The sequence below is a fragment of the Dipodomys ordii genome, unplaced genomic scaffold (genome assembly GCF_000151885.1).
Source record: "Dipodomys ordii isolate 6190 unplaced genomic scaffold, Dord_2.0 Scaffold32, whole genome shotgun sequence".
Taxonomy (NCBI): domain Eukaryota; kingdom Metazoa; phylum Chordata; class Mammalia; order Rodentia; family Heteromyidae; genus Dipodomys; species Dipodomys ordii.
The window spans coordinates 5,048,831-5,075,085 of NW_012267248.1; the positions used below are offsets into that span (position 1 = coordinate 5,048,831).

The following is a 26,255-nucleotide window of genomic DNA, read 5'->3' on the forward strand; positions in this document are numbered from 1 at the left end:
ACCTAGAGGATAAACAGAGGCTCAGATGTCAGACTACAATAGTTCTGGAGTGGAATCATTGGCCCTCTGTATTTAGGCTTGCTTCTGTCTCTCACTCCTAGGCATAAACTTTGACCTCTCGACTCAGACTGCCAAAAGAGTTTTGTTTTTCTTCCTCATGCTGTCCCAGGTCCAAGGTAATGATACGACTTCCACATTGGGACATCCAGTATTTAGCTTTGGGCATCTGAACAGCTCTATCAAGTGCCTCTGTCACTGTGACAAAATACATGAGATCATCAACTTAAAAAAGAAACGTTTATTTGGTTTATGGTTTCGGAGGTTTCAGTCCATGGTCATGGCCCTGCTGCTTTGGGCCTGTGGCAGGGCATGCCATCATGGAGGGAGTGCACAGGGGCAGGAGGCTGCTCACTCATGGTGGCCAGGAAGAAACAAAAAAGGACAAAGAGGGACTAGGGTCCCAAAATTTCCTTCAAGGACCCTCAGTGATCTAAGTTCCTCCACTAGGCTTCACCTTCTAAAGGTTCCATCATTTCCTAATGATGCCAAGCTGAAGACCTGAAGACCAAACTATAGAACCAAATTATAGCTCTGTGTTCTGGAGGTTTCCACATCCTGGTCAGGTGCTCATCACCCACTGAAGCCTTCCTTTTTTAATTCTGTCAGATTTCCCTCAAGCAAAGTGCCTGCCTGTGCTTGCCCATGATTGTTCTATTCTTCAGTTCTGTCCCAGTCACCTGGCTTGATTTCAGGACTGAATAAATGTGGTAGAGGTCATGGGACTCAGTGTAAGCCTTTGAAACACATCTCTCCACAGTGGCACAGCTATAGCACACTCTACACATTCTAAATTTCTCAAGTTTTTCTTTTTATAAGGCCAGAGTCTTGCTTTATAACCCCAGCTGGCCTTGAATTTAAGATCTTTCTGCTGTATCCTCCTGAGTGCTGAGATTACAGGATACTTAACTCATTTTAAAACTGCTCTCAGAGTCTGGAGCTCCTTTGATTGGTTCATTTAGCTTTTAGCTCATATACTCAACAATATTTTTTTTAATTTTTATTTCTGGTGATGGATCTGGGGCTTGAACTCAGAGCCCAGACTCTGTCTCTGAGCTTTTTTGCTCAAAGTTAGTGCTTTACCATTTAAATCACAGCTCCACTTCTGATTTTTTGGTGGTTACTTGAAGGTAAGACTTCACAGGATATTGCCCCAGCTGGTTTCAAATTATGATCCTCTTGAGTAGCTAGGATTACAGGTGTAAGCCTTTAGCACTCGGCAGTAAATGATCAAGGGTAGTAAAGAAGAATTCTCACCTCCTAAGCAAGTGTTTTGAAAAAGAAGCTTCCTGCTAGTCCCACCTCAGAAGCCTTGATCAATACTCAGGTCAGAGATCAGGAAATGACAATGCTACCTGGTAGCTGCGTATAAGAGTGAGCTAAGCCACATTCTGGGACTCGCCAAAGAACTGGGCTGCACCATATGAAATTGTTGGGGCTTTGGAAACAATCCACAGGTTTATATTAGTAGGTGACTATTTTTTTTTGTCTCAACAGAAGAGACTGAGAAAATATGGGTTTCTGGGGCTCCCGGCCTTCTCACTTGTCCCCAGTTCTCCCGATGACTCATAAGCAAGAGTCTGCACCCAGCTCATCAAAATCTCAACTGCCCATTCATCACCTAGGGAACTCATAAATGCAAATTATGATTGTGGGGCTGAGGTGGGGCCGGAAGTCCTGTATTTTATGCAGCAAGTTCCAATGGCTGCCACCTGGCCACAATTTTGTGAGAAGTAGCATGTTGCCTGTATAGCTTAATTCTGTGAATCCTTCCCCCTCATGTCACTCAATAGAATATTAAGCATGAGGCAAAGCTTCCTAGGGCAGTAACATCTGTGCCAAATTCCCCCACCCACCTGCCCCAGAATTGTATAAGCTCCACATGTTACAGCCAGCCATTAAACCTATTAAAGATGATTTTTTTTCTGTCTTTGCTGACTACCCATTCAGCAGACACTTGCTAAGCATCTACAAAGTGGCCAGTGTGCTTCAGCCAGAGTTATGATCAGAAATGAAAACTTGACCCTGGTACTTCTTAAATCTCCCACTCAACACAGTACAAGGGCAAGTGCCCTAACATGGCAAGATTTTGTTTATATTTTTGTTGCTAAGAATTGAACCCAGGGACTTGTGTTTGCTTAAGCACTCACTCAACTTCTGAGCCACCTCTACAGCCCTTAGTGGGAGTGTTTCATACCCTCTGAAAATGGACAACTTACCTTCTATCAGGCTCTGCCTAATCCTCATCTATTTTCCCAGTCTTGGCTTCCTGACTCCCAGCTGACCAGGCTCCAAGCTTTGACTCTCATTCAAAATGTCCATCTTACATACCTATCAGTGGGAGGAGCCCGTAGTGCCCCCACTGATCTCTCATCTTGTTTCTTTCTCCACTAAACTTTGTTTCCCAAGTGTAGACAATGTCTCCATCATTTCCCATCAGCAAAATTGTGCTGCACTGTATTGTTGTCCAAGTGCCACATCATGAGGTAGGAATTCTAGTCTGCAGGTTTTCCCATCTGAGATGCCATGCACTTGACCTGCTTCCAACGCCTGAGCTCTGGCTGCATGGCAGCTGGAGAAGGGCTGGGTTGCAGACTGCTGAGGAATGGAAAATGTCCGGGCGTGAATGTGAGTCATCTGTGGTATGTAACACTGTACAGCCCAGCTGTTGGGATAGCATCAAGGAAAGCTGAGGATAATGCCAGGGAGACAAGAGAAGGGGTCAGGGGTGGTATAGCCAGTGTCTACCAAGAACTAACCTCCTTTAGACACAAAGCATGCTGGGAAGCTTAGATCAGCTCTACCCTGGAAATCTCTTGACTTTGGATGTAATGAGTTAAAAACTAAATGCAAGCTCTTTGCTGCTTCTAAAACGAGTGCTGTCCTGTTTCACCTTGGACTTGGCATGATTCGCCTTTCTTAGTTCCACAGCATTTGTACACTTTTATGTCACTGAATTGTCACTTTTATAAGAGAAGGTTTAAAATCACATTTGGTTTTCTGGTTCTTGTCTTAAAATCATATCACTCATCCAAAAACTATAACACACACACACACCATCACCACCACCACACCACCACCACCACCACCACCACCACTACCACCAGCAACCCCCAAACAATGGCATTTTTCCTGTCCATAAAATAGAAACAACAGGCAGTTGCTGGTGGCTCAAGTCTGTACCCTAGCTACTCAGGAGGCTGAGATCAGAGAATTGTGGCTCAAAGCCACCGGGGCAGGAAAGTTTGTGAGACTATTATCTTTAATAAAGTACTCAAAAAAAAAAAAAAGCTGGAAGTAGATCTGTAGCTCAAGTGGACCAGCACACACACACACACACACACACACACTAGAACCAGCAACAATATTATATTTTAAATCACTGGCTTTGCAGCAAAACTTGTAGATTTCCATGAAGCTATTGTTGGGCTGGGGTCGAAGATGGAAAGGGATAGTAGTAAATCTACTTTTGACATTTGGGTCTTGCATTGATTTTGTAATTCTGATGCCTGAAATAAATTTCAATTTTGTAGCAGAAAGACACCCGTCCTTCAGCCTCCCCAAGTGCACTGGGTGTCTGCATCACCCTCTGCCCACCATCCATCTGGATCTTCAGTTCTTTCCCTTGTCCTCCTCACCCTGGGCCCTCACTGCAATACATTGGCCATCACTCTATCTGGGTCAAAGCAATAATCAATTAGAAGAAAGTTCAACTTGTAAACAGGATAGTAATCTGATACAGATTACTTAAAAAAATCCTTCATTAAAAAGTCCCCAAATCCTGGGGCTGGGAAGGAGGTTCAGCGGTTGTGTGCTTGTCTCACATGCATGAAGCCCCTGGGTCCAATTCCTCAGCACCACATAAACAGAAAAGGCTGGAAGTGGCGCTGTGGCTCAAGTGGTAGAGCACTAGCCTTGAGCTGAAGAGCACAGCACCTAGGCCTAGAGGTCAAGCCCCATGACTGACAAAAAAAAGTCCCCAAATCCCAACTAAATCTAACTAAAATTTATGATATGTCCATATGAGGCCAACAAGTAAAAAAAGTGCACATCGTGAAGCTGTTTCACACAAAAAATTACTTTTGTATGAAATTTTGTGTATAGTATTTTTTAATGTTCTATTAAAAAAAACAAATTTCATGGTCAGACTTAGATCCCATCCCAAGATATAGCACTAATGTCTATGCAACTATTCTGAGAGAATTTGACATCCCAAACACTTCTGGTCCTAAGTATATTGAATAAGGGACACTTACCTATATCCCTTTGTCCACCAGAAGTATTATAACAAAGAACCATATGCTGGATGGCTTGTGAATAACAAAACTTACTTCTTACTTCTTACTTCTGGAGGCTGGAAGTCTGAGGTCAGGATGCTGACATGATAAGTTCTAGTAGGGATACTCTTCCTTCCAGGTTGCAAACTGCTGCCCTTATTGGCAGAGGAAGGATGAAGTCGCTTTCAGAATTCCCTATTATAAAGGCACAAATCTCCTCTGTTAGGGCTCCATTCTGTGTCCTAATCACCTCTCAAGGTACCACCTCCTAAGACCATTACTTTAGGGGCTAGCATGTCAACAAACCAATCTGGTAGGTACTTGACATTTAGCTTGCCAAGGATTACCTGGTGACGATGGGACAAACAGACAACTGGGGTGAGAAACTGCAAGCAGAGGGACTAACTGGTTTAGTCAACCTTCTAGGTCATACATGAATCATCTTGAGTAGCATCACTGAGCTGGCACATTCCAGCTCAGGCTTTAGCCAACACACTTCCCTAAGACTCTTAGGGCGGCCAAGTGAAAAGGTACATCTGAGTCTTGCTGTGCATAACAGGTCTTACGAAATGTGGAGGCAAAGAGGCCTAAAGAGGGAATTGACACAGAGTCATAATCCCCAAGACACCTAAATTCTGGCAGTGTGGAATGGCTGCCTGGTCCTTCTCTCCTTCTTCCACATATGAGCAAGTGAAGATCTCTGGGCTAGTGTCTTTAATTATGGGATGGGGCAAGACTAGGTTTGTAGGCCAAATCTGATCATCATCAAAGCTGCAGTCAAGGTCAAGCTGCTGTCAGGAAGGGTGTGGCAAGGACAGCGCAGCGTGTGGTTCAGACAGTGTCCACGAACTAGAACTGCATCTGCAGTGGTATCTGGACCCCTGCAGAGACTGCCTCCCTCAACTTCTGCCTTAGAAGTTACTCACACTATCAGCCACTTGGACAGCTCTGCAGTTACTGGCAGACTAGGGTTTAACTAGACTTTATTTATTGGGGGCAGGACTAGGGTATGAGCTCAGGACCTGTGCTTAGATTTTTTTTTTCTCAATGCTACTGTTCTACTACCTGAGCCACACTTCTGCTTCCAATTTTGAAGACTATTTTGGCTGGATTTTGATTGGATTGATTCTTGGTTGGCCTTACTTCAGCATGTCTTGTCATTTCAGTTTCCTTGTTCACATAGTGTCTTTGATAAATTCATGGATGTTGCATCTTTTCTCTACATACAATATGTCTTGCTCTGGATTCTTTAAAAAAAAACAGGCTTGATTCACTTTATTATTTTTGTATAAAATTCCATGCTGTAGCCACAGCTGGAGCCTGGGTCCTCTGCACGGAGACTCTGGTGTGGGTTTTCACAAGATGGGAAGTGAATCCCTGATAAGAAGATTTGGTGAATACGGTCTCTTTCCAGAGGTCAGGGGTCAGATAACTGTAGGTCTTAGAGATGGCATCAAAGGCGGCTTTGGCGAAGTTCTCCAAGGTAGCAGGACAGCCCCTGGCTGAGGTGTAGCACTCATCGATTCCAAACATCAGCAGCAGCTTCTTGGGGACAGGAGCTGAACGATCCCAGAGCCTCTGGGGGCAGGAATGAGGCGCAAGAGCCCAGAACCGCAGCGGCCTGTCACCTTGCACGGGACAGTGTGAGGCTTGCCCATCTTGTTCCCCCAGTTAACCCCGCTGCATGGGGACAATGGAGAGCTTGGCCAAGATGATGCCCCGGATGGCAGTGGCCACCTCCTTGGCGCACTGAACCCCCAGACCAACATGGCTGTTGCAGTCGCCAGTGGCTACGAATGCCTTGAACCTAGTGCGCTGGCCAGCTTGAGTCTGCTTCTGCACGGGCATAATCTTCAACCGGTCATCCTTGAGTGACTCCCTCAGGAAGAAGTCAATAATCTCAGACTCCTTGATGGGCAGGGAGGAAAGATAGATCTCCTCCAAAGACTTGATCTTCATGTCCTTACCCAGGCGGCTCAGTTTGGTGAGGAGGATCTATTCCTCATCTTTGGCCTTGCCTCCAGGAGCACTGGCATCACCCGACATTGGGGGTTTTCCTGGAGAAGGAAAAGTCTGGATTCCTCTGTGACTGGTATTCATCAGTAGGATTATGCTGAGTCTTGCTGTGCTTTTCTTTCTTTTCATCCTGATGGACATTGTTGAGGTTTTTGGATGCATTAATTGATGCATTTTTGCCCAATTGGGGGACTTTATTTCTGTGCATGCTGAGTGCCAGTGACTCACACCTGCAATCCTAGCTATTTAGGAGGCTGAGTTCTGAGGACTGCAGTTCAAAGCCAATCCAAGCAGGAAAGTGCATGAAACTCTTATCTCCAATTACACACACACACACACACACACACTTCCTGTCGATTTTGCCTTTTGGAAATTGAATTACATGTATACCCTCGAACTGAGAGTATGTTCGTTTACTCTGGGCTAGGTGCAAGGCTTGTGTTACAATCCCAGCAGGAAGAGATTGCAAGAGACAGAGATCAGGAGAACTGTAATTTGAGGACAGCTTGGGGAAAAAGGTAGACTCTATTTCAATCAATGAGTTGATTATGGTGATACATGCCTGTGATGGCAAGGAGGCCACTGAAAGGAAAGATTGTGGTTAGGACTGTGATCTTGCAAAAATGAAAAGATCTTACTTGAAAAATAACTGAAGTAGAAGGGATGGAGGCAGGTCTAAAGTAGTAGAGCACTTGCCTGGCAACCTTAGTACTACCACCAAAAGAAGCCTGTTTTTTCTGCCCTTGAGTTTGACAGTTTCTATCACCAGATCTTCAAATTACCTACGTTAATTTTTTCCCAGTGCCTAATCCTCTGTTAAGATCACCCAGGTAAAAAATCAGCATTTCAGAATAATGTGTTCTAATTTTTGTTTATTTTATTTTAAACTGAGATATAATTCACATAGCATAATATTTATTTTTTATGTGTACCATTCATCTCTTCATTGTGTTCCTGTTTTTCTTTAAGTCCTTTAGCATATTCATAACATATATTTTTATTATTGTGCTTTAAGGACACTTTTCCCTCTGTCACTCCTGCATGTCTTTCTATTGACTTAATTATTCTCCTGACTGTAGGCTGGATTTTCTTCTGTGCATGTCTAACATACTTTGCTTGAATGCTAGACATTTTGAATTTTGTTCAATATTGTCATTGTTGAACATCTTTGAGCACTGGGCTTCATTCTTATAGAAGCTATTTTACCTATTTATTTATTTATTTATCCAGTCCTGGGGCTTGTACTCAGGGCCTGGACACTGTCCCTCACCTGTCAGAAATGAATAGTAAAAGGATACAGATTTTGTCAAGGCATTTTCCTCTGTACAGAAGGGTGCACTATCATCCTGCCCCCAGAGGTAGGAAGTATATATCAAGTGGTGGTTGGAGGGTGTCCATTTAGTTTTCATCATAACCCAGGTCTACCTTGAACATAGAATGGATGGATTTGATGGTGCAGCTCCTGTGGGAAGGTTTGAGGATCCAGAGCAGTCACTAGGGCACATTTTGATTACTGCTGCCATGTTTTTGTTCTAAGAGATGTATAAGTCTTTTCACATTAAATCCTGTTTGAACTGGGTCTTTCATTACTTGAAACCAAAAACATCCTAGCTGGTAAGCTTGGGTAGTTTCCTAAGTCAGAAGTCCACATATTTATTTCTACCTTGGTCCCAGAAAGTGATATTACCAACCGCATCTCTGCCCCCACCCCACCAGTTGGATATGGGGGTAGTGGAAATGCATTAAGAGTGTTATATTAGTCAGAGTCTTCAGACAAACAGAGCCATTAGAGCCACGTATTCCCAGCATATGGAGGAAGTAGAAGAATGACTCAAGTGGTAGAGCACTGGCCATGAGCAAAAAAGCCAAATAGAGCATGAGGCCCCGAGTTCAAGCCCCAGTACTGGCACAAAGAGTATATGAATTTATTAAGAGATTGACTCATACACCATAGAGATTGAAGCATTCCTCAATAGGCTCTAGGCTGGGGACCCAGCGAAAATGGGCAATGACTCATTTCCCAGAAGTCAGAAGCTTCAGAACCACGAAAACCATTGCTACAGTCTCCAGTCCAAGGCCGAAGACCCAAGGGTCTCCAAGGGTCACTGGTCAAGTAGCTGAGTCCAAAGGCCAAAGCATCTGGGAGTCTGGAGTTTGAAGATGGCTACAAAAGAAAACACCCCTACCAAGGAGGAAGAATCAGACAGAGGGAGCTTCCTCTCTGGCTGCTTGTCTGCTCCCTCCAGGTCCAGTTCATTGGATGGCACCAGCTTCCATTCAGGGCAGGCCTTCCCATTCATTTCTCTAACCCACATGCCAATCTTCTCTGAAAACACTCTCATTGACACAGCCAGAAATACTGTTCTGCCAGATCTCTGAGCATCCCCTCATCTGATACACTGACATTCCAAATTGACCATGTCCAGGCTGAGATAGAGAATCAGCCTTCTGGAAACTTAGTGAGTCCCAGAACATTGTGGGTGAGTTTTAGAACATGTTTCATGTTCTAAAAGAATAATGTTAAAAGAAACTGAGAGAATGCAGGGGAATCGAACAGGTCTCTTTATCTAGGCAAGGGAGTCAGGGCAGGATATGCCAGCCTGAGCTTTATAATGAGGATTTGGGAAGGTGGACATCTCATCAGGCACCAGAAGAGAGGATACAAGCTGACAGTGTCTGCAGCTGCCCAACATTGCACACCTCTGTAGGTAAAAATCACCCTCAGGGAGAACTGACAAACATTAATCTACCCAGACTATGTTGAAGTTGTTACTTCTACCCAACAAATAGAAACTTGTGAGACAGAAATTAAGGTAAATTTTAGGAAAGCTATAAAAGGAGTGTGTGTGTGTGTGTGTGTGTGTGTGTGTGTGTGTGTGTGTGTGTAGAAGGATATTAGTGGTTCACAACTCTAATCCTAGCTAGTCAAGAGGATTGTGGCTCAAAGTCAGTCCAAGCAGGAAAATCTATGAGAGTCTTACCTCCACTAAACCACCAAAAAACCAGAAGTGAAGCTTTGACTTAAGTCATAGAGTGCTAGCCTTGAGCAAAAGAAGCTCAGGGTCAATGCCAAGGTTTTGATTTTAAGTCTCAGGACCAGCATACACACACACACACACACACACACACACACACACACACAATATAAATAAATAAATAAATATACACCTGTTTAGTACTAAAAATTCACACAGTATCACATTTACAAACATTGCCAACTTCCTGAAATATGAGATCTCATTACATTTAATATGTGGAAGCATCCTTTATACATCATTGAAGTAATATTAATTTTAAATCCACTACCATGTGAGGACCAGACTGGAATCCAGTGCAATGAATAGTGTAGGATTCTGTGGAACCTGCGGCAAAGCTATGTGCATAGCCATGAATGTTGTTATCTTCGCCTTTCAAGTGTGGTGAAGTGCTAAACAGACCATTTTAAAGACAGACTTCTCACACTAGCTGATCATCTATACTTCTTGTCTGTGTATGCTGTTTATGGAAGTTCATTCCTCTCTGTTTTCAGATGTCTACCCACATGTCCAAGCCTCCTGCTATATGATTGGCTGCTGCTGGAACTTAGCCAAGTGCAGTTCCAGACCTATTACTCTTTTTTTTTGGGGGGGGTCCGGCTGTGGGGCCTGAACTCTGGGCTTGGGCGCTCTACCACTGAGCCAACTTCCCAGCCCCAGTTGCAAGTAATTTTAAAAATGAGTACTACTCCCTCAGGCAAACAAACAGGCTGTCTACTCTATAGAAGAAATGGAATGACATGGAGAATGACTTGTCTCTGTTTGTGTGAAGTCTAGACTCAAAGAAGTATATGTTGATTTTACAGGTTGCTGGGAGGGAGTTGCTAAGAGTAATAGGTCTGGGGCTGGGAAGGTGGCTAGGTGGTAGAGCGCTTGCCTTGCATGCATGAGGCCCTGGGTTCAATTCCTCAGCACCACAGAAGCAAAAAGAAAAAAGCCGGAAGTGGCGCTGTGGCTCAAGTGGTAGAGCACTAGCCTTGAGCTGAAGAGCTGAGGGACAGAGCCCAGGCCCAGAGTTCGGGCCCCACGACTGGACCCCCCAAAAAAAAAACTTACTTGCAACTGAGCACTGGCTCATAACTATAATCCTAGCAGGAGGCTGAGATCTGAGGATTGGGATTCAAAGCCAGCCCAGGCATGAAAGTCCATGAGACTCTTCTCTCCAATTAACCAGAGAAAAGCCAGAAGTAGAGCCATAGCTCAAACGGTAGAGCACCAGTACTGAGGGCTAAAGCTCAAGGACAGTATCCAGGCCCTGAGTGCAAGCCTCAGTACTGGCACACATAAACAAACAAACAAAAACCTACTTGCATTAAGAAACAAAATGTACACAGGATAAAGAATCCTCCCCATTCCACACCTCTAATGTTACATTTGCACTTACATCTGATCACTTAAAGACAGAGTTATGTTATATATTTATTCTGTGTCATTTACTGAGCTTTTCCCCCAGCACTGAATAATCTGCTATATTTAGTCTACAAGTATCTTAGTCACACAAACAATGAGCTGGCGCTATAGAGCTCAAGTATCATCCTATGTCTATTTTCTACTTTCATTATTTATTCATTCACTAATTCATTCCCCAAGTGTTTATGGTGCTGGGCACAAAGGGGTATAAATATAAATAAGGTACTGTTCCTGCCATTAAAAATTTCACAGTCTAGGAGAAGAAATCAATATCATGAGATAGTTTTCCTATATTTACCCATTTGGGTCATGTATTCATGTAATATTTGCTCAAGTGTCAAATATCAATGACCCATTTTGTTTAGTGCTAAGCATATACAAGTGGCCAGATATGTGTGTTTTAGATGGCTGACGTTATTTCTTCTTTCAAGGCTTTAAAAGCAGAACCATGAAAGGTTGGAAAGATGCACTATCCATTTCATGCTGTAATCTCTAGGCAGCACATGCTTCCACTTCTGGCCACAGGACGGACGGGCGATCAGATGAAAATGTTCTTTCTAATGAGAAAAACAATTAAGCATCTAAAATGTGAGAACAAGAAAACACAAGATAAAAATAAACTCAGCAGTCTGCTCCATGAAAAGCATTTCTAACTGGTGAATTTATGGGTCGCCATTTCACCAGTTTCCGCTCTTCTGTGCTGCATGACTTTTACAATGAAGAAGCCAGCAACCTTGTCAGCAACTACCCCACAACTGGAGTTTAGCTGGCTGGTTAACAGGAATTTCTGTTTAATGCTTCATGGTTAGCAGCAATCATTTCTACCCTTTTTTTCTTTTGGGTCGGGTCATAGAGCCTGAACTCTGGGCCTGGGCGCTGTCCCTCAGCTCTTCAGCTCACGGCTAGCACTCTACCACTTGAGCCACAGCGCCACTTCCGGCTTTTTTCTTTTTTCTTATGTGGTTCTGAGGAATCGAACCCAGGGCCTCATGCATGCAAGGCAAGCACTGAGCCACCTTCCCAACCCCTCTACCCTTTTTTTGTTTTTTGTTTTGTTTTTTTTATTCTGAGTTTGAACTCAGGGCCTCAGATTTATATTCTACCACTTGAGTCACTCCCAGTCCTTTGCCATTTTGTTTGATTTTCAGGTATGCTTTCATGCTTTTGCTCTGGATAGCCTTGGTCTATGATCCCTCTTCTTCTACCTCCTAAGTAATAGCTGGGATTATAGGTATGAACTACCATGAGATAGGACTCTTCTAACTTTTTCTCCTGCTGGCCTTGGTCTGTGATCCTCCTCGTACCTCCTAAGTAATAATCTAGATAGATAGATAGATACATACATACATACATACACATATATACACACATACACATTTACATACACATACATATATAATATATTTCTAAATTATGATTACAGACCACACCACTTGACCCCCTAAATATTTTAGCCTACACCTCTTCAGGCCAAAGACATAATCTTAGGTAACAAAATGTCATTAACACACCCAAGAAATGTATCAGCAGTGTCCAGTGCCACCTAAAACCCAGCTGCCAGCTCTAGTGTACTGAAAGTAGATGCTACCCTACTGCCTGGGCCTTGCCCCTTGCTCTTCCAGAACACAGAGCCTGACTCAGTGCACTGCTGAGGACTCTGCCCAGCAGCTCAGGCTCCTGGCTGCTAACACCTTCCCATACCTCTGGAATTGAGCCCACTTTTCTCCATCTCTGTGGCCAGCACCCCAGTCAGATCGGTGCTCCTTTACTTTGGCCTGTGGCCATCTTGGAGCTGACCACTGCTACGTGAAATGGCCAGTAATGCTGTAACAGCCCAGCCACAGATATTTCCAGCTTGTGCATCAAGTTACCAAGAAAAAAAAAGGCTTTTAGTAACACCCGGGAGCTTGAATTTCATTAATATTCATGTCAGAAGAGAGTGGCTTATGAAAGCCAGTGCATTTCTGCTTCTTGGTAAAAGGGTAGAGGAAATGCTGCATGAATGAAAATCATATTGTGGAAGGCTGTGAAGGAGTGAGCCGCTGGGCACAACTCCCTGCTTCCTCCGCTTCTCAGGCTAAGCCCACCTCCTGCAGCAGGGCCAGAGGACCAGATTCTTTAAGTCCCATCAGCCATCTGCATGGAGCACAGTGCCAAAACCCTGCACCAGGACAAACAGCTCATGTGACACAGAGATATGCCAGTCCCTGTCCTGGCTAGTTGAAGGACCAAGCAAGGACTCAGTAGAGCCTTTTACCCTTGGGCAGAGGTTGGGCAGAGATTTTGGCTTCTCAAGAGCCACAGCTCATAAGAAGAGGGAGAATTCATTCCTGCTGCAGGGACAAAAAGCCTGAGAGAAAAGGAAGTGACAGGAGACTGAATAAAAATAGAAACAGCTCAGTGCTCTGACAAGAGGGATGCTGGATGAATCAGGTCCTTCTAGTAGTGGAAATAACTCATTTAAAGCAAAAATCTCATGGACAAGCTTTTGGGCTTTCTCTTTTCACCACATTAACACCCCGACAAAGGGCTGTAGCACTGCAGGAAATGAGGGGGTGAGGACTCTGGCTACATTCTCCTATCCTCCCTGTTTCTGCAGACAGTCCCGGAGGCGAGGTGCTGGTTGCCCAGGCAACAGCTTGGATGTGAAACTCCAGAATATGTGCTGTCAGGCAGTAGGAGATGCATTTTTTTTTTTTGCTAGTATTGTGTGATCTCATGGAGGGCATTTTCTTAACCCTTCTGAGCCTGTTTCTTCACACATGAGGAGGAGGGGTGTGTGTGTGTGTGTGTGTGTGTGTGTGTGTGTGTGTGTGTGTGTGTGTGTGTGTGTGTGTGTGTGATAGCTGGTTATAGAGCCTACCAGGCACTCAGTATAGCTTTCTTTTCTTCTTCCTACCTCCCAGCATGCTGACTTCCTAGGCACCAGTTGGATAAACAGAATATGTACATGATATAAAACGGTTTGGGGGCTGGGAAGGTGGCTCAGTGGTAGAGCACTTGTCTACCATGCATGAGGCCCTGGGTTCGATTCCTCAGCACCACATAACCAGAAAAAGCCGGAAGTGGCACTGTGGCTGAAGTGGTAGAGTGTTCACCTTGAGCTGAAGAGCTGAGGGACAGTGCCCAGGCCCAGAGTTCAGGCCCTACAACCAGCCAAACAAACAAACAAAAAAAACAAATAAAACAGTTTGGATAATAAATAAGAAGTTAACTCAATTTTTGTGACTAGAATGACATACAAAGCTCAAGAAAGTTCATGATTTGGTGTTAGAGAATCAACCTTTTGTAAACTGAAAAACCATTCATCACTTCCATAAATTTGAAAAGTTTAAGTTTAATATTTTAGTTTCTGAGTAAGCATAACTGCATAGTAGGCATTGATGTTCCTCATTAAGAGCACTTGCTTTTTTTCTCTGTTTGCTCAGAGACAAATAGAAGATGGATGTGGTAATCACAGACAGCATTAGCATTGTGGCCACGGAATTGCTGATCGAATGCATGTTGCTACCTGTGTGGCAACAACAAGCCCTCTAATGGCATGCCTCCATGTTGGAGAGAATTCACACTTGAATCACAGGCAGTGATGGACCTCCCAGCCTTTGCCCCCATTCTCGGTTGAGTTTCCCTACTAAGCTTGTGTTTATGTGGTACAAAGCATACCCTCTCTGTGACCATCAAAGTCATACAGCATGATTAGAGGATGTTGACTAAAGTGCATTAAAGATCTCAAAGAGTTAAAAGTAAAGATTTCTTTCCTGGGTGCTGGTGGTTCACATTTATAATCCTAGCTGCTCAGGAGGCTGAGATCTGAGGCAGGAAAATCCATGACTCTTATCTCGAATAAACTACTCAGAAAAAGTCATGGTTCAAGTGGTAAAGCGCTAGTCTTGAGCAAAAGAAACTCAGGGACAGAGCCTAGGCCCTGAGTTCAAGGTCCAGGACACTCTTTCTCCCTCCCTCCCTCCCTCCTTCCCTCTCTCTCCCTGTCTCTCCTTCTCTCTCTTCTTCTTTCCCTCCCTCTCTCTCCCTCCCTCCCAATGTCTCTCTCCCTTCCTCTCTCTCTCTCCCCCTCTCTCTCTCATGTACACACACACACACACACACACACACACACACCCCACAGTAAAGGTTTCCAGTTTAATTGACAAAATGCATGTGATATAGACTGCTGGATAAACCCTTCAGGGTCACAAGGTGGTAATCTCCCCAGATGCTGCGAGCTGGGGCTCTCAGGGACTCCTCTTGTAGATCTGTCTCCAGCTAAACACAGTGGCCTCCCCATCCAATGCCACAACCCCCCTCCTTGGGGATGGCTTTTATGATGATGGTAGGCTTTTGGGTCCTGATGGGCTCTACTCTCACAAAGGGATTAATAACATTTTCATGGAAGAAGGTTATCTTTAGAACATGAGGTTATAAATACATTCAGCAGTAGTTTTCTTCTTTCCTCTCCTACATATGACTCTTTCCATCTTTTCTTCCTTCCTTCATCTCTTTCATCATCATCATCGTTATTATTATTATTATTGTCATCATCATCATCATCATCATCAATCATTATTATTGTACCAGTTCTGAGTCTTGAACTCAGGGCCTGGATGCTGTCCCTGAGCTTTGTTGCTCAAGGCTAGTGCTCTACCACTTGAGCCACAGCTCTTCTTCCAGCTCTTTGATGGTTAATTGTAGTCTCACAGATTTCCTGTCTGGCCTGGCTTGGAACCACAGTCCTCAGATTTCAGTCTCCTGAGAAGCTAGGATTATAGACATGAGCCACAGGCGCCCAGCAGACTCCTTCCATCTTATGTCATATTATTGTGTATGACAAAGGCCTCTCCAGAGGCCAAGCAAAAGCCAGGTTGATGCTCTTGAACTTCTCAGCTTCCAAAATAACCTTGCTGTAAAAAAATCATCTGCTGTCATGTATTGTTATAGCAAAAAAAAAGACTAAGGTCCTCCTGTCATGATTTATTGCTATTTGTATCTTATTATAAATGTGCACAGAACTAGTTCAGAAGTGAAGCAATGGTGAGTTAAATCCAGTTCTTCAAGTCAGTCATCTTATCACATTCTAAAGGGACTTTAACTCAGTTGCTCAGTGCATTTCATCATTAATAACTGCATTAGCATCAAACCTACTTGCATAAGGTAGTTATAGCTTATTGATGATAAGGTCAATGTTATACCACATCTCAAAACCGTAACCTAAAAAGATAAGAGACATAGAAATGTTGCCACATTGCCAAAGACCGACATGGTCATTAACAGTCATTCTAGTCCATTGCCATATTTTATGACCAAAATATCTCCTTGAGTGACAAAGTTTGAAAACTCTGTCAGGTTTCCAAAGCAGATGGTCTTAGCACTATATGCTTTGATTCTTTCAGACATCTGCTGTAGCTGAGCTAAGAGACAATGTGCTCATTTTCTCTGAGTCTCTGAAGGCATTAATAAAAACACTGATTTTCCCTTGTTGTATAAGCCAATATTCATCCATTTACTCTCAGCTACCTTCCTTCCTCTTTCTCTCCAGTGATCATTTTATCTTTATCAAATATGTCCACCTTTGGAAAGGTTAAAAGGTTTGGTCACCATGCTGGGAAAACTGGCCAGAAGCAATCAATAGAGCGAACATGTCTCCTTCTGTCCACTCTCATTCATGTAGGGCACTAATGGCACTAGTTAACACTGCTAGGTAACACAGCTGCATTCAGTGTTAACCCAGTTCTGCCAAAGGAGATGAACTCATGCTGTTGGGCCCTTAGGAATTTTGACATAATGGGTATAGTTGCAGTTTATTGTGTAGTAAGTTACTGACTTGGTCCTGAGACCAGTACATCAGGTAGGAAAAATAAATTGAGATGCACATTAGAGAATCACATAGCCGTACCAACATTTTTTCCACCCCCCTCTTCCTGAAGTCCACAGAAAAGGAAAGAATCTGTCTAGTGTGGACACTTATTAAGCCCTTGCATGTTGAATGTGAACACGAAGGCATATAATACAGCCCTCTATGATATTATCACCCCATGAAGATAGTGAATGTTTAAACTGCCTATTCCAATCCTGCACCCAACTTTTATCCTGAAGACAAATCCATGTATCTTAACCCAAAGACACATAACTTTGTGGTTTCCATATGGGAGCAAAATCTTCTATTCTTGTCCTTTTGTAGTAAATTGAACATTTGCATCCAAAAGTTAGTGTCTGCTTCCAACAGGACTGTTTTACAGCCTAATCTGTTTGACATCCCATTCCTTTACATAAAATTTCTGCAAGTTGTTCTCATCAATCTCTTACTTGTTTAATTCAGATGGTTTCAGATTACTGAGACCAAAATTATTCTCCCAGTCATAATGATCCTTTTTGATGTGTGTGTGTGTGTGTGTGTGTGTGTGTGCGCGCGCGCGCACATGCATGTGTTCAAGCCCTAAGGCTTGAACTCAAGGCCTGGGCTCTGTCCCTGAGTTTTTTGTTCCAGGTTATCACTCTACCACTTGAGTCATGGCTCCACTTCTGGATTTTTGGAGATAGGAGTCTCATGGGCTTTCAGTCTCTTGAGTTGCTAGGATTGCAGGTATAAGCCACCAAAGCAAGGAATTAATGTTTATATCTGTTTGGATCAGGTTTTAGTTGGCCATAGGGTCATACAGATGAGCCTAAATGTAATGACATATAACACAATCATATTGTTTCCATCTATAAAGGAGCCAACACTGGGTGGACATACAGTGCCATACAGAGACAGCTGCAGCTGTGGTGGGTGGCTGTTGGTGGGTACGGATGTAAGAATATCTCTCTGTCCTCATTACTGCTGCAACCTCATGCTGGACTTTGCATTCTTACAATGGCCAGCTCATTTTACAGCTGACCTAATGCCTTTCTGGGCTCCATCCCTCCCTAATTGATGCATTCTTCCATGATCAGTACCCTGAAGCCAAAATGGCTAACAGTGATAAACCTGTGCTGTTGAGGTTTGTGTGGGGCAGGCAACCAGGAGCCACTGGATTTAGCCATATTTGGTACTGCTTGGAGTAGCAAAAGACCCGCTGTGTTCAGTTTCCTATAAGCTGCCCACTTCTCCTCTCAGCCCCTCCCACCTTCCACAATATGGCCGATGCGCTGTGGATTTCCAAGCCCCTCTGCAGCAAGCAGCTGCTGCAGGAAATGGAGGGCAGCAGCTCTCTGTGCTCTTTTCCACTGCCTGACCAGAATGGCTACCGTTCAAGGCCATCTTTGGTGACAGTTAGCATTCCAGACCATGACATGATTCAATTTCATCTCAGTTTTGGGAAGTCATCAGTGATGAGCATGGCATCGACCCCACTGGCAGTTACCATGGTGACAGTGACTTGCAGCTGGAGAGAATCAACGTGTACTACAATGAAGCTGCTGGTAAATGTTTGGATGGCAACCGGGCTTTCCATAAGTGGCAGAGGAAAGGACCTAGGAGCATATAAATGATAAGGAAATGCTGTTTGCATAGTGTTTTCAATGTCAACTGCAAAATAGTCTGTTTAGTTGCTGAAGACTCCTGCTGGATGAAGCATGCTCAGTGCATCCATTTCTGTTTCCTCCTTTTGTCTCAGTGCTGGAATTTTCTGTAATAAATGATGCTGTGAGAGTTACCTATGACTTATGAGTTCTGCTCATGACTTGCTTGCCAAGCACAGGTCTAAATCAGCTCTTGTTCCCACAGGTAACAAATATGTCCCTCGGGCTATCCTGGTGGACCTGGAGCTGGGTACCATGGATTCAGTGAGGTCGGGACCATTTGGCCAGATCTTCAGGCCAGACAACTTTGTGTTCGGTATGTCATCATGGTTCATGGGACATGACCATACATTCCACTATTCCCTATGTTTAGTGTTGAGCTAAGCCCATATCTACACACCCTCAGTCCTGGCCTTAACCTTCTCAGTATGCTGAGGTCATACTTCAGATCACTCCGACAGTTCAGAGATCAGTGCCAGCCTGCAGAGGCTGGGCTAGCTCTCCATGACAGAGCAGCTTCTGAAGCAAAGAACAGAGAGTAAGGGAAGCTTCCACCAGGGCTTTACAGGCTCAAGGAATTTCAAAGGGGCAACAGCTAGCCACCTCAGGGCACCAAAGGTCAAAGCACAGCTTATGACCAAAGTGCAGGCAAATGCTTGCTGCTCTGCTTACTCTCTGATCACAGTTTTCTTCTCTTTCCTTGTTTAATTAAACCTAGAGTATTTATAGAATGTTCAGTTCTTCCTTTTAGAAGCTCTCTGGGTTTGCTCAACTTGGATTTGTATTTTATTATGATCTCAGATCTTTCCATTGATAGCGAAAGAAAACAAAATTTGTAATAATAATAAGGTACAATGAAGTTTCAGATACACGTGTAATCTTTAAATCAGATTAAACATCTATATCTTCTTAAATATCTCTTTAGGGTAAAAAAATCTCCAAATCCCATCTTCTAGTATGTTGCCATGCACTGTTCACTGTTGGCTATGGACACACCAGGCCACAGCATAGCAGAGCTGTTCTTGTCTATCAGTCACTTATAACCCATGACCACATTTCCTCATTCCTGCTGTTCCCAGCAGTTCAGTATCTCTGATACATCAAAAATTATCTTTTAGGTAAAAAACAAAAAGAGAAAAAAAACATTGTAGCCAAAGAAAAGAATCTGCTACTCTAAGACCAGTCTGGCCTTGTCTATGGTACAAATGATACAGTGGGCATTTATTGAGTCCGTGTCTTATCATTTCTTTCCCCCTGGCAGGCCAGAGCAGGGCAGGCAATAACTGGGCGGAGGGCCACCACACAGCAGGAGCTGTGCTGGTGGAGTTGGTGCTGGATGTGGTGAGGCGGGAGTCGGAAAGGTGTGACTGTCTCCAGGGTTTCCAGCTGGCCCTCTCTCTGGGAGGTGGCACCAGGTCAGACATGGGCACGCTGATTCTCAACAAGATCCAAGAGGAGTACCCAGACCGCATCATGAACACCTTCAGCATCATGCCCTCGCCCAAGGTGTCGGACACTGAGGTAGAGCCTTACAATACCACACTATCCATTTACCAGTTGTTGGAAAACACAGGTGAAACCTGTATTGAGACATCTGTTTCCCCACCCTGATGCTGACTATATCCACCTATGGAGACCTCAACCACCTGGTATCAGACCATGAGTGGGGACAACCACCTGTCTAGGTTTTTCCGGACACCAGGTGAATACAGACCTCAATGCAAGGCCTTCCTGTGTTGGCACATGTGCCAGAGTGTTGAGGGAACCCTAAAAACCAGGGCCAATTTGGGGTTCTTATAAAGATCCAGACTGCACAACCAAGGAGGCTGAAGATTAGACATCCCCATATTAATAAATGCTTTAGACCCAAGGAAGACCTTCTAAAAATTGTCCTCAATGTTATCATCTAGCTAGCTAGAACAAGACCCTTCATATTCCAGAGCATCCCCCCACCCCTGGCTATTTCTTAGTTTGGTGGTGGGATGCTTGTTGCTCTCACTGCAGGCTGCTCTGAAAGCAATGTAGAGCATGGTGGGGGCGGGCAGGGAGAGGCTGTTCTGCAACAGTGTGGTTATGGCTTTGGCAAGGCCTGGCATGAAGGGAGGGGTCTAAGGAAAGAGTAGACAGGGTGAAAGTCTGTGGGCTGGGCCCTCAGGTCTCCCCCTTCCTATTTGTTTCAAAACTCTCCCCTGCATACTTTCAGCAGACATGGATTTATTAGGCTCTCCACAGCCACTTACTTTCTCACTACCAGGAAAATGTTGACCTCACCTTTTCCATAACTGCTATTTTCCCTGAAAGTGAAATGGGACAGATCTTGGGCCCTGGAGCTTCCAAGACAAATGACTGGGGCTCTTTCTGCACTGGTGTGGCCAAATGGAGGGCAGCATGGCCAGCCACACCCAAATCCTTGGCAGCCTAGATCTTAGTGACGTGTGAAAAGAGCCTGTGCTCAGAAAATAGGTGGCAAGGGAGCCAGAAAGCTGGGAAGTGACAGGAAAACAGGCTGTTCAAGGTTTCCTGGCAACTCAGGGAACTGGGGGTTATGGAACCCAGACTTGCCAAGCATAGGATCACTCACAGATCTGCAGGTTCTCTGGGTGTGGGTAGGTGAGGAGCAACCAAACAATGCCTCAACTCATTTCTGAGGGCTGCTACTGCTTATTTATATCTAGACTTCCTTTCTTCTTTTGGGCCAGGCCCAACGAATACAACAAGGAAGCATGTACACAAGGCACAGAAGGAGGGAGCTGTTTTGCCTAATAAGAGTATCACACAGAAAGTGACTGTTAGTCAGGTTTCTGTGACTGTAACAAAATACTAGGGGGTTGGGCTGGGAAGGTGGCTTAGTTGTAGAGTGCTTGCCTAGCATGCATGAAGCCCTGGGTTGGATTCTTCAGTACCACATAAACAGAAAAGGCTGGAAGTGGTGCTGTGGCTCTAGTGGTAGAGTGCTAGCCTTGAGTAAAAGAAGCTCAGGAACAGTGCCCAGACCCAGACAGTGCTCAAGCCCCACAGGACTTGAAAAAAACAAAACAAAACAAAAAACAGGTAAACTGCTGATGAGGTATAAAGATTTATTTTGAATCACAATTTTAGAGATTTCACACCATGGCCACTGGGTTTATTGCTTTGGGGCCTGTGGTTGCATGGTGCATTATGGTAGGAGCTCATGGGGCAGGAAGCTGTTTACCACATGTTGGATAGGAAGAAAAAGAAAAGAGGGAAAGATCCTATTATCTCCTGAAGGGCAGATCCCCAAAACCTAACTCCCACCAGGCCTACCTCCTGAGAGATTTACCACCTGCCACAGGATAGGGACCATGCCTTTAACACATGGGCAACTGGGAGACAGTCACTATCTAAACTATAGCAGCAATACTGAAGTTGAGTCTGAATTTATAGAGAAGAGCTTTAGGAAGGAAAGATGGAAGGAGAGAGGGAGGGAGGAATTGTTCTAATTGTAACAGCTCAGGTTTCTGTACCAGTTATTAGGTGACCAGTAGTATTGTAAGTATTTTCACATAATAGTTTATTCAGTCCTGTAACAACTCCAGTGGATACTTATAGTTGTCCCTTGGTATCTGTGGTTAACTAATTCCAGGTTCCCTACAGATACCAGATCCTCAAATGTTCTAGTCCCTTTTATAAAGGGGCATAGTATTTGCATAGAACCTACACACACATCCTCCTGTATCCTTGAAATAGTCTCTAGGAAGAAAGGGAAAAAGGGCCTGTGAAAGAAAATATACTTGGAGAACAGTGGAAAGGTACACTCTTGTTCTTTAGTACTTTCTAAATTTTTATGTTTTATCATCAGAAAATATGCAGCCTAATGAGAATTTAACACCTGACCATGGATAGCATTTTTTGCTTTAAAGACCCAGATTAGCACTTGTCATAAGAATAGATGTGACACTTCATAGTAGATCAGGCTCACTCCCTGAGGTGATCTAATGTCCACCTGTAAGGGGACCCCTGTCATAAGCATTATCCACTCCAAGGCTCATTCTCTGCTCCTTTTGGCAATAAACTTTGCAATTGAATGAAACAGTAAAGGCTGACAAGAAACACTGCAATTAGTGACATCATCCAGAGCACAGACTTTCTGGAAAGGTTCTGGAAGGCTCCAGCTGATAGTGAAGAGCTAAGATGTGGAGTTGGATGGTGGTATGGAGAGAAGGTGAAGGCTAAGCCCTGGATCCCTGGGAATAGCATGAGTGGACAAGCTGTCCAGTGGGGCCAGCAGTTTAAGCAGGAAGAGGAGAGAATGTACCCTGAGAGGAGAGACCAGGCACCCACCTGCCTACTGGGAGGCTTCTGAGGGTCTGGCTTCCTGATGATATGACTTAGCCCAAGAGATGACTCACTCCTGACTGGCTTCTCCCTTTTGTGGTGCAGACCAGCTGTTAGTACGCAAGTCAGATTCACATTTTAATGACAACACTGTCTTGGGCTTATGAAAGCTTCTTTGCTCCATAAATTTAATCCCCTTTCATACATAGCTTCTCATTTCCTACTCACAAAGCCAGCTCCAGGCTGTCTATAATTACTGTTGTTTTATATCCAGAGAGGTAAAATGTGGAGGCCCCTGTTCACCTGCACATTGTTCATGATCTTCGTGGAGAATAATTCAGGTGAGCCCCAAACTCATCCTGCCCAAGCACAGGACAGTCCAACGGGCTTTCTCTTTGTAGAAGGAATTTGGATTCCTTCACTCACCAGCTCTGTGGATGGTCAGGTCTTTCATCTTTCACTCTCCTTCCTGCCAGTGAAATTGGGCTCATATAAACTGAGTCTAGAGAAGTGTTGCTCAGTAGATATGTGAGCTGTGACTGTGAGACATATCTGTATTTTTTCATTTTCCTACCTTTCTCATTTTATCTTTCTGTCTCTGTCTTTCTTTGTCTGTCTGACTCTCTTGCCACCCCCCCCTCTCTATGTACAGGTACTGGGACTTAAACTACAGGCCTGGATACTGTCTCTTAGCTTCTGTGTTCAAGACTAACGTTGTACCACTTGAGTCACACTTCTACTTCTGGCTTTTTGGTGGCTAATTGGAAATCAAATTCACATGAACTTTCCTATCTGGACTGGCTTTGAACTATGATCCTCAGATCTCTTCCTGAGTAGCTAGAATTACAGGCATGAGCCACTGGTGTCTGGTCCTTTCTCATTTTTTAAAAGTTAAAATAAAACAAGTGAAATTAATTTCAAAAATACATCCCAAACATCATTTTGATTTGTAGTCAATATAGAAATAAGCAAGGGAGTGACTTACATGGTCATAACTTACAGAGCCTATGAAAGCCAGTGTGCTTCACACTCATTGCTGTAACATCAATTCAAACTTCCTACATTTCAGCTGCTCCATGGCCACACGTGACTGTATAGTGCAGGTCTATGAAATTCAGTGAGGGTAAGGTGACCTAACACAGGAAATGTGCACATCGCTGACCATTCCATGCTGCTGTCAAATCCCTTCATTTCACACACACACACACACACACACACACACACACACACACGCACACACACACTCACTGAAGGGGCTTTTATTACAAGGAGTCCCAAGAGCTCCAAGCAGACTGTGACAAATCCAACATCCAGCACTTCTCCAAGCCCCCAGCTTTACTTGTAGAGGTGTTTAGTCCCCTGGCCTCCATCCCTGTCCTTGAAGACAGCCGCCCTCCGCCTCCCCCAGATCTTCTACGACTCTGCATGGGGCGCCCCACTTGGCCCTTAACAAGCTACGACGTCCCCACAGAATGGACAGAGGGCCGGTCACAGCGTCCAGGGCTTGGCGGGTTACAGGAGTTCCGGTTCATGGGTAGCCTTGTCCTCCCCAGGCGCCCGGGGAGGAGGCCGGCGCTCGGGCGTAGCCCCCAGCCCCGTGCAGGACCCGGGCTCCGCCCTCCTCCAAGGAGTGAGCGACCAGAAGGGGCTGCGAAGTGACCTACAGACCCAGCGAGGGTGCCAGCCGCGCCCGTGAACGGAGAGGGCAACCGGCGGGCTGGAACGAGTCCTGGGCACCGCCCTAGGCCGTCTCATGCCAGGGCCCGGCGCCCTCCTGGGATCCAGCGGCCCCGGCGACGTGCCCCAGCACCCCCGGACCTCGCACCGCGCCCCGGCTCCCCCTCGCGGTGCCGCAGTCCCGGCCGCGCCTCCCGCAGCCCCGCCCACCATGACGTCAGCGTGGGCCGGGCGGGCTGGGGTATAAAAGGCGGAGCCGGGGCGCGGCGGCAAGCCTTTGCGCCTAGGACCCTTCCAGTTCGCCCCGCGCGCCCCGCCTTGATAGACAGCGCCTCCACCTGCTCCGCAGCCGGCACCATGCGGGAGATCGTGCACATCCAGGCGGGCCAGTGCGGCAACCAGATCGGCGCCAAGGTGGGCGCGCCGCTGGAGGAGGGGAGGGGGTCTTGTGGGGCCGCTGTCGGGGGCCAGCGGTCCCCAGGTTATGTGTTGGCAGGGCGGGAAGGGTGCAGGGCCTGGACCCAGCAGAGCCTGCGGTGGTCCCTGGCTGCCCAGGTGGCGTATTCCGCATGGCAAGGCTACTTTCTGGGCTGAGTGGCCCAGGAAGCCGCTCGACCTGCCGGGATGCCAGTAGGCGACTTGTGTTGGCCTTTAATCTAGGGCTTTTAAATTATCGAGAGGCAACACCCTTCTGCAGGGGTGAGTGTGCATTCCTCAGCTGCATCAGTACTGCGAGAGGCTAAGGTCATATGTAGCCATGGTCTCATGTGAATGTTGTTCATGCATTTTTGTCCGGTTTGAATGAAAGAAATGCAGTGTCATTGGGCTGACAGGTATAGAGGCTTCTCTTTGGGTCAACAGTCTGGTGTCAGATAGGCAGGAACAGTTCTTTTCTGAGGGAGACTTCATTTGCTACCCCATTTCCATTAAGATGGGCTATTTTCTAGCTCAGCGTTTTCAGTTTCAGTGAAGATCCCTGAGATGGTGTGAGGCCAGACTCTCTTTATATAATCCAACCAGAATACAGTACTGCAATAGACTGAATACAGATATGAGAGGCCGAATGTCTTCTAATAAGCCAGATAGGGAAGAGATTAGCAAAATTGTGAAATGACTCCTTTATCATTATTTTTATTTTAGAAAGCACAATTTTTATAAAAAACGTGTAAATTAAAATGTGGTTTATTGTGTGCTTTAAAATGATTTAATAAGTGTCTTGCAATTTCCTTAATGTTAGTTTTTAATGTGATAAATGTCAATGAGAAAAAGCGAAATTCTCTGAATCCAGGCACTGTCTAGGCATGATCTAAAGGGAGATCGATGGTCTTACTCATCTTTAAGGAGGCAGGTGACTGCACGGGGTGGGAGCTGTCATTCCTGATGGCAGCTGGAGGCAGCAGTGGGCATGGTGCATGGGTGTGGGCAGGCACCCCTACAAGGACATGGTCTCTTTCAAAATTGCCATAGTGCCAATCTTTATGTCCCGCCCCCTTTCCTGCTGCTGATTCACAAAGGAGACTGCCTCACGATGGCCAGCTTTCTCCACTGCAGCCCAGGCATCTCCCAGGATTGTGCCTGTTTTTCCCAGCCCACTCTCAGCTGGGAGTCAGTGCCCAGAGGCCAGTATGTAGGACAGCAGCATAAATCTGGCCTGTTGAAAGCTGTGTGGGGGTCTGTGCCAGATGCCATTGAGCCCTGGAGGTAATTCTGGATGAGACCACTGGAACCTCTTTCTTACCTGGAGCAAATCATCAGCTTAGACTAAGCACGGTTTCAGTTCTTTTAGAGAGATAGAGCCTCCTCCTTACACAGCTTCCTAGAAAGGGATTTTCTATGCCCTCACCCCCAGGCTCCTCCCAGCCTTTCAGTCTGTGTTCTTAATATGGCCGATGCGCTGTGCTGTGGATTTCCAAGCCCCTCTGCAGCAAGCAGCTGCTGCAGGAAATGGAGGGCAGCAGCTCTCTGTGCTCTTTTCCACTGCCTGACCAGAATG

At 45.2% G+C, this 26,255-nt stretch overlaps 1 protein-coding gene and 2 pseudogenes across 2 annotated transcripts in view; 2 read left to right on the forward strand and 1 right to left on the reverse strand.

Moving 5' to 3' along the window:
- Positions 1–5,612: 5,612 nt before the first annotated feature.
- Positions 5,613–6,380, reverse strand: LOC105985905 (annotated as a pseudogene).
- Positions 6,381–9,686: 3,306 nt separating this feature from the next.
- On the forward strand, positions 9,687–20,060 carry LOC105985906 (annotated as a pseudogene).
- Positions 18,024–26,255, forward strand: part of LOC105985962 (tubulin beta-2A chain-like) — an 11,114-nt gene continuing 2,882 nt past the window's right edge. The window contains exon 1 of one of the 2 annotated variants that reach the window (XM_013016683.1): positions 18,024–18,190. The gene's annotated coding sequence lies outside the window, so the exon portion shown is untranslated. Of the gene's footprint in view, positions 18,191–24,551; positions 24,677–26,255 lie in introns of those variants that run through there. The other variant, XM_013016684.1, reaches the window with a different exon arrangement.